The sequence below is a fragment of the Zingiber officinale genome, chromosome 1B (genome assembly GCF_018446385.1).
Source record: "Zingiber officinale cultivar Zhangliang chromosome 1B, Zo_v1.1, whole genome shotgun sequence".
In the NCBI taxonomy this organism is placed as follows: Eukaryota; Viridiplantae; Streptophyta; class Magnoliopsida; order Zingiberales; family Zingiberaceae; genus Zingiber; species Zingiber officinale.
The window spans coordinates 61,969,224-61,978,514 of NC_055986.1; positions in this window are offsets into that span (position 1 = coordinate 61,969,224).

The window sequence follows — 9,291 nt, forward strand, 5'->3', positions numbered from 1 at the left end:
CTTCCTCATGATATGGCATGAAGATAACTTGATGTACTTATGATTTCATGTTGGTTAGAACTAGGTATTCATGCTTAGAACTTTCGGCCAAGTTAGGATTAAAAGGGCTAGGCAAGCTTAAACTCAACCCTAACATGCTCATGTTTTTCCCTATGATATGATATGAAGATAACATGATATTCTTATGCTTGTCTTTGGTTTAGAACTTAGTTTCACACTTCATGACTTTCGGCCACATCATGGTTTGTAGACCTAGGAAGTTTAGAACCTAAACCAAATATGCTCATGATGTTCCTTATGATAAATAATATGGAATTGGTTTAGGGTTCACATGTTTATATGCTATTTGTAACCTAGGTTTAGGCTTTGTATGTTTCGGCCACAACATGATTTGTAGACCTAGGAAGCTTAGAACCTAAACAAAATATGCTCATGATGTTCCTTATGATAAATAATATGGAATTGGTTTAGGGTTCACATGTTTATATGGTATTTGTAACCTAGGTTTAGGCTTTGTATATTTCGGCCACAACATGATTTGTAGACCTAGGAAGCTTAGAACCTAAACCAAATATGCTCATGATGTTCCTTATGATAAATAATATGGAATTGGTTTAGGGTTCACATGTTTATAAGCTATTTGTAACCTAGGTTTAGGCTTTGCATGTTTCGGCTACACATGATTTGTAGACCTAGGAAGCTTAGAACCTAAACCAAATATGCTCATGATGTTCCTTATGATAAATAATATGGAATTGGTTTAGGGTTCACATGTTTATAAGCTATTTGTAACCTAGGTTTAGGCTTTGCATGTTTCGGCTACACATGATTTGTAGACCTAGGAAGCTTAGAACCTAAACCAAATATGCTCATGATGTTCCTTATGATAAATGATATGGAATTGGTTTAGGGTTCACATGTTTATAGGCTATTTGTAACCTAGGTTTAGGCCTTGTATGTTTCGGCCACAACATGATTTGTAGACCTAGGAAGCTTAGAACCTAAACTAAATATGCTCATGATGTTCCTTATGATAAATGATATGAAATTGGTTTAGGGTTCATATGCTTGTATGTTGCTTTCAACCTAGGTGATTCCTTGCATGTTTCGGCCACCTATGATAGGTTGATGATTGAGACCCAATTATGACTCTTTATGTGCTTCACATGCCATGATATGAATTAGGAGATGTTAACTTATGTTCCATGCATGATTATGTTCCCATGATATGATATATGTTCATCTATGTATGCTTATGAATCATGCATTTAAAATGTCTCCTATGACGTGCTATATGCTCAAATATGTATGTTTATGATATGCTAAGTGAAAGGCCTAAGAGTTGCTTCCCTACTTGTTGGGACTAAGAGCACTCTTCATGATATGCTAAGTGAAAGGCCTAAGAGTTGCTTCCCTATCAAGTGGGACTAAGAGCACTCTTCATGCTAAGTTAAGTTATGAATGACATGAACATTATATGCTATGAATGACATGAACATGATATACTATGATTATATGATATGATATTTTACTTTGTATGGCTTGTACCAAGGGTGGGCTCCATAAGCGCCCTTAGGCCGACGGACTATGAACGGGTCTAGTAAAGGGATGGGCTCCTTAGTACGCCCCTAGGTCGACGGTCGTAGTACGGACCTAGATCCCTAGTAGGTTCGGGGCTAGCTACCCTGTCCTAGGGATTGCGCGCATTTATGTATGTATGTGGTACAAGCCGGGCCCTCATGATGATATTATGTTCAAGTATTATATGATATGTTTTTGTTTTAAAAGCATCTTGCACATGATATTACCCATGTTTTAAAGGACATCTTACATTGTATATATGATTATGCTATGATATGATTTGACATGATGCTTACAATTATGTTATGACATGATGTTTCTTTTATGATATGATATGACATGATGTTCCTTTATGCTATGATATGGTATGATATGATGTACTCTTTATGCTATGTGATATGATGCTTTTGCATGACATGTTGGTTAGATGTTTTATGTGTCCATGCTATATGTTGTATGAATTGCTATGACATGTGTTTTTTTGTGAGTAGGAAAGAATCTCACTAAGCCTTGTGTGCTTATAGTTACTTTCCTTATACCACAGATAAAGGTAAAGGATGGATGAACTAAAGGACCAGCAGGAGGGGCAGGAGATGTGTGTGGTGGTGACTTGGCTAAGAAAGAAAGACCTACTTACGTTGATTTAGGATTGATATGAACTATGCTTAAATTATGTTGATGTCTTGCATGATCACTTTACTTATGCTTATGTTAGAAATGGATATTATGACTCTTTAAGTTCATAACTATGCTAAGCATGCTCGTATGATTAGTTGTGATCTAAATGAAAAAAAATAATAATAAATGATTACTTCCATTGTTTTTAAAATTCATGTACGTATGTTATGTATGTAGAAAGTAACCCTGCCTGCACTAGCAGGAGGGGTGGGCGTTACAATATATGTTATGATTTGCTTAGGGACGGAACTTCTATTATCCTACCTGCTTTTGAAAATTCAAATTTATGAGAGCAAATTGGTGGACAGTCTTGCTTTAATCCACATGTTTCTAATGTTAGTAATATCATGATGTACGTAGATTGTATACACTTGTTTAGTATGTTTTGACGCACATTCACATATTTTACACGTGCTTTATCTATGCATTTTTGTACTTCCAACTTTGCTTTTAGCATATTTACTCTTTTTGTTTGGAGATATGCTTTTGTGCATTTTCTGTACGCAGGAGTCAAATTTGGAGAAGAATTGATGTTCAAGGCAAAAATCTACAATTGAACGAAGGAGGAAGGTACCATCCCTGAGTGTCACACGACCCTGTCATGGGGAGTTGCCCAGGCCATGTGGTGATCCTCACCCCTGCAGCACTGGCAGAATGAAGGAGTGTCCAAGCCGTGTGAGTATCACACGACCGTACGAGCCTTCCAGAGCCAAAGAAGTGCATGGCCGTGTGTGTCACACGACTGTGCAACATTTCCAGAAGCCAAGAAATTAAAGCCTGGTCATGTCCCAGACACGACCGTGCAGGAGTTCTAGAGCCAGAGGCAAAGCAGGCCATGTAGATCTACACGGTCGTGCAAGGGGACAGTCGCAGAGCATGCCATGGCCGTGTGAACATCACACGCCCGTGTCACCTGGGCAGTGAAGGGAATGAATCAGGTCATGTGATCTTCACACGGCCGTGTCTTGGGGTCGTGTGGTGCCCAAACCCCAGCTATATATAAGGGTTTCTTCCTCATTTGAAAGGGGGAGTTCTCCCTTTTGGGAGAAATCAAGATTTGGGCGTTCCTCCACTTTCATGGAGGGATTTTCCGGCGATCTAAGGGCGGATCTTCAACGAATCGACTCCGGGGAACGAGGATTGGATCCGAAGATGGTTCTTCATCGTAGATAAGCTTTTCTTCCCTTATCTTCTTGGGTTTTGGGATCAAGATGCTTGTAAACTTCTTGTATTTGGATTTCTTTTCTTGTTCTATGGATTATATCTCTTTGTTCTAGGATGGAGGGAGTATTTGTAATGTGATTAGATGTAAACTCTTGTGGATTTACCAATTTCCTATTTCTATGATATTGTCCTTTTTGTATCCATTTGATCTTGTGTGGATGGATGTGATTGATCTTAATTACCATTCTTGATTGAATGTTTGAGTGTCTTGTGGAATTCGTAGAGGTAATTCCTCATTCAATTATCCGAGGGGTGTACGTGACAGACATACCCGTTTAAGGACGATTGAGGGATAATTTTGAGGGTGGAATAAGGTCATTCAAGGGGGTAGGATAGTTGTATGCGTTAATCTTTTAGATCTTGATTTGGTTGAGAAGTAATGAATTTCTATGTTGAGTTTTCGAGGGACACACGTGACAGGCAAGCTCGTGTAAAGACATCAAAGGAATCATTCCAAATTGATCACATTTAGATATAGATTTTAGTCCTAAGCCAATTGTCTATTGTAAGAGAGAATCGGCAACCTTCTACAAATGATGGGCAGTTGAGGAATAAGACTTGGTAGATCATTTATATTAAATGACATTATAAAAAAACCAAAACTCCTAGAACAACCCTTTTATTGTAGCCCTTATTCCTATTTTTATACTTTACTTTTCTATAGTTGCACTTAGTTGTTATAAATCAATTGATTAGTTGTTTAGCTAATTCGTTTTGAGATATCTTTAGTGGTTATACTAGTCCCTGTGGATACGATATCTTTCTTTATTACTGACGACGTATTCGTACACTTGCGGATCGTTAACAAGTTTTTAGCGCCATTGTCGGGGACTGCGCTTATAACATTAGAGATTATCAATTGAGTTAGACTAAACATAACTTTTCTTTTCATTAGCATAGTTGTAACTAATCTTTAGAATTCTATTTTCATCTTGTATGCCTTACTACTTCTTAATAATATTTTTTTGATCTTTGTAATTGCATTTGTATCTCCTAATTTTCTTCTTTTGCAAGTTAAACATGGTATTTAGATCATTAGGAGATTATGGAGCTCCAAAGTCTGTAAAGGAATTAGGGCCAATTGTTTACGCTGAAATTCAAGCAAGAAATTTTATGATTAAACCATCCTTTATCTCAATGATTTAGCAAGCTCAGTTTGGGGGTCTGGAAATTGAGAACCCTTATTCACATCTCATGGAATTCTATAGATATTGTTATACTCAGAAATATGAGGAAGTTCCATATGATGTTATACAACTATTGGTTCTTCCTTTTAGTCTAAAGGATGCTGCAAAGAGATGGTTTAATTCTCTGAAATCTCAAAGTATCAAAACCTGGGATGAGTTAGAGCAGAGGTTCCTGGACAAATATTTTCCTCCACAGAAGACTATTTACTTGAGAAGTCGAATCCTGAATTTTAAGCAACTTATTGGGGAAGAATTACATCAAGCCTGGGAAAGATATTCATCTCTTCTACAGTTATGTCCGCATCATGGTATTGAGAGATGGTTAACAATGCATTTATTCTATGTTGGGCTCTCTTTCTCAAACAAAAATCAATTAGATGTAGCATTTGGAGGATCATTTATGAAGAAGAGCTTAGAGGAAGCCTATGAGATAATTTGCAAGATTACATCAAATTTTAATGATTGGTCAGGGCAGAATAATACAACCCTAACATTTAACACATTTGAGGGAAAGTAGAAGAATGAGAAAGGAATTACTCTGGATCAAAATGCTCTTCAAGTATTATTTCCTTGGTGTTGTGAGTCCCTTTCAAAGATATTTGATGAAGAGATATTTTCAATCAAAAAGGATGATATGTTTCTAGAAGATGAAGAGGGTTTAGAAAATAAATTTCTAAAGGAAGAAGTTAAGTTGATAGGGCAAGAGCCAACTATGCCAGAGATAGTGCCACCTCAACTTGAGCTTAAGCCTTTACCACCAAACTTAAAATATGTATTCCTTGGGCCGAATTTCACTTTTCCAATTATAATCAATTCCAATTTAACTGAGTTTGAGACACATAGACTGATTGAAGAGTTGAAGTTGCACAGAAAAGCAATTGGATACACAATTGATGATATTAAAGGAATTAGTCCTTCTCTCTACATGTATAGAATATTACTTGAAGAGGGTTATAAAAAGTCAATTGAACATCAAAGGAGGTTAAACCCAAATCTAAAAGAGGTGGTGAAGAAGGAGGTGCTTAAACTTCTTGATGTCGGGATCATTTATCCAATTTCAGATAGCGAATGGGTGAGTCCGGTACATGTGGTTCCAAAAAAAGGGGGAATGGCTGTTATAAAAAATGAGGATAATAAACTGATTCCAACACGAATAGTAACAGGGTGGTGAATGTGCATTGACTATCGAAAGTTGAATAAAGAAACTAGAAAGGATCATTTCCCCTTATCTTGTATTGATGACATGCTTGAGAGATTGGCTAAGCACTCATACTTCTGCTATTTAGATGGGTATTCAGGATTTTTCAAAATTCCAATTCATCCTCAAGATCAAGAGAAGACTACTTTCACATGTCCCTACGGTACCTTTGCTTATCGTCGTATGTCGTTTGGGCTTTGTAATGCTCCATCTACTTTTCAGAGATGTATGATGACTATTTTTTCATATTTAATAGAGAAAAGCATAGAGGTGTTTATGGATGATTTCTCAGTTTATGGTAATGATTTTGATACTTGTTTGTCAAATCTTTCTACAGTTCTTCAAAAATGTGAAGATGTGAATTTAGTATTAAACTGGGAGAAATGTCATTTCATGGTTAAAGAAGGAATTATTTTGGGACATAAAATATCAGAACGTGGGATTGAAGTGGATCAAGCAAAAGTGGAAGTAATAGAGAAGCTACCCCCACCGATTAATGTAAAAGGAGTAAGGAGTTTTTTGGGGCATGCTAGATTTTATAGGCATTTTATCAAGGACTTTTCAAAGATTTCTAAGCCATTAACAAATTTATTGATTAAAGATGTTGAATTTTGCTTTGATAAAGATTGCATGGAGGCTTTTAATAAAATCAAGGGTGATCTTACTTCAACTCCAGTAATTCAAGCCCCAGATTGGAATCTTCCATTTGAGATAATGTGTGATGCTAGTGACTTTGCAGTAGGAGTAGTATTAGGACAAAGAAAGAATAAGATTCTACATGTAATCTATTATGCAAGCAAAACACTTGATGAAGCTCAAGTGAATTATTCCACTACAGAGAAAGAACTTCTAGTAGTAGTGTTTGCATTTGATAAGTTTAGATCTTATCTAGTGGGTTCAAAGGTGATAGTTTATACTGATCATGCAGCCATCCGATATTTACTAGGAAAGAAAGATGCTAAACCCCGGTTTATCAGATGAATTTTACTGCTACAGGAGTTCAACCTTGATATTAGAGATAAGAAGGGAGCAGAAAATGTAGTGGCAAATCATCTATCTAGAGTATGGAAAAATAAAGAAAAGGATGTGGATTTTGATTTACCTATTGATGATGTTTTTCCAGATGAGCACCTTGTAGCTTTGTCAAGCGTAAAAGTACCTTGGTATGCAGATTTTGTCAATTTTCTGGCGAGTGGAGTTCTACCCCCAAATTTCTCTAATCAACAAAAGAAAAAAAAATTTCAGATGTCAAGAATTATATTTGGGATGAACCTCTCCTTTATAAAAAAAGTAATGATGTGATTTATCGAAGATGTGTGCCTGAAGAAGAAGTTAGAGATATCTTATTTCATTGTCATTCTTCATCTTATGGAGGACATTTGGGAAGTTCTAAGACAATTGCAAAAATTCTTCAAGTAGGTTTTTATTGGCCAACTTTATTCAAAGAAACTAAGAAATTTGTACAGTCTTGTGATCAATGTCAGAGGACTGGAAACATCACCAAGAGGAATGAAACGCCACTAAATTACATACTTGAAGTTGAATTATTTGATGTATGGGGAATAAATTTCATGGGGGCATTCCCTCTTTCATATGGGAATAGATTTATTTTTGTGGCAGTGGATTACGTATCCAAATGGGTAGAAGTTATAGCTTCGCCTACAAGTGATGTGAAAACAGTTATCAAATTGTTTAGAAGTATAATTTTTCCAAGATTTGGTATGCCTAAAGCAGTCATTTGTGATGGTGGATCACATTTTATAGAAAGACAGTTTGAAAATTTACTTAGAAAGTATGGAGTGAGTCACAAAGTAGCAACACCATATCATCCACAAACTAATGGGCAAGCTGAGATCTCTAACCGTGAAATTAAAGCCATATTAGAGAAAATAGTGTCTACTTCACGAAAGGATTGGTCATTAAAGCTAGATGATGCTTTATGGGCATATCGTACTGCCTACAAGACTCCTATTGGAATGCCTCCATTTCGACTAGTTTATGGAAAGCTTTACCATCTTCCAGTAGAATTAGAACATAAGGCTTATTGGGCAATTACAAACCTACATATGAACCTCAAGGAAGCGGGAGAAAAAAGGAAGCTCCAATTAAATGAGCTTGATGAATTAAGATTGGATGCCTATGAGCATGCTAGATCTTATAAGGAGAGGACAAAGAAATGGCAAGATCAACACATTCTCTGCAAACATTTCAATGAAGGAGATCTAGTTTTATTGTTTAATTCAAAACTTAAGCTTTTTCCAGGGAAGCTTAAATCAAGATGGACGAGTCCATTCGAAGTTAAAAAGGTTTATCCTTTCAGAGCTACAATTATTTGGAATAAAGAGCTTGGGATGGTTAAGGTAAATGTCCAACAGTTGAAGGAATATGTGCATGGTATGGATTTAGAGGAGAAACAAAGGTTGTATTTTTCTGAACCTCACCCTCCAGATTGATTATTTAGCTAGTTCCATTCTATGTTTCTATTTTTCACTAGTTAGTTAAACTTGTGTTTACTTGGAGAAGCTGAGAAGGAGTGAAACTATCTTTGGGAGCAGAACAGAGCTTGGCCGTGTGGCATACACGACCAAGTAAATCCTGTAGAAAAGGGGGATGCTAGGGCTGTGTGTATAAGACACGGCCGTGTGGTGAGTCCAGAGGAGGAAAGAGTCTCGGTCGTGTCCCACACATGGCCGTGTAACGATCCAGAAGTAAAATCTGCATTGCTTGTGCCAATCAGCATGGTCGTGTAAGGTTTCCCAAGAAGAAGAAGGAAGAGGTCGTGTCCCAGACACGGCCGGGTGAGTTGAACCGAGGAGAAGATGGCTGAGGCCGTGCATATTTGCACAACCATGTGAACTAACTCGACGAGGAGAGTGATGCGGTCGTGTCTCACACATGGCCGTGCAAATTTATCTGAGGAGGAGATGGTTGGGGCCATGTCTCAGACACGACCAGGTGAATAAGTAGTGATAATACACGTCCCAGTCCATGCCCTTAAAAGGGGTTAGGGAATGGGGGTGTGGGCAACACACGGCCGTGTCCGCCGCACACCACTTTCTTCTTCCTCTTCCTTTCTCATTTCTTTATCTCTAGGGTTTTAAACTACCTCTTCTAATCTGTTCCTTTCATTCTTCCTTTAAAGGCTCAATCTTTTCTACAATGGCAAATGTGATCAAGGAGATTTCACCCACAAGAAAAGGGAAGGAAAAGATGATTGCAACGAAAGAAAGGAACTCTTGCTTCAAAGGTATCTCTAACAACTTTGGTATCACTTTTTCCAGCAATGAACAACAACTTAGATATTTTTCTTTATGTAAACACCCTCTTTTGAGCACGAAATTTGTGGATGATACAACTTTGAAAACATTGGGGTTTAAGGATGATAAAGATTGGTTATTTGGAAGAATAGGTTGGAGTGGGTTA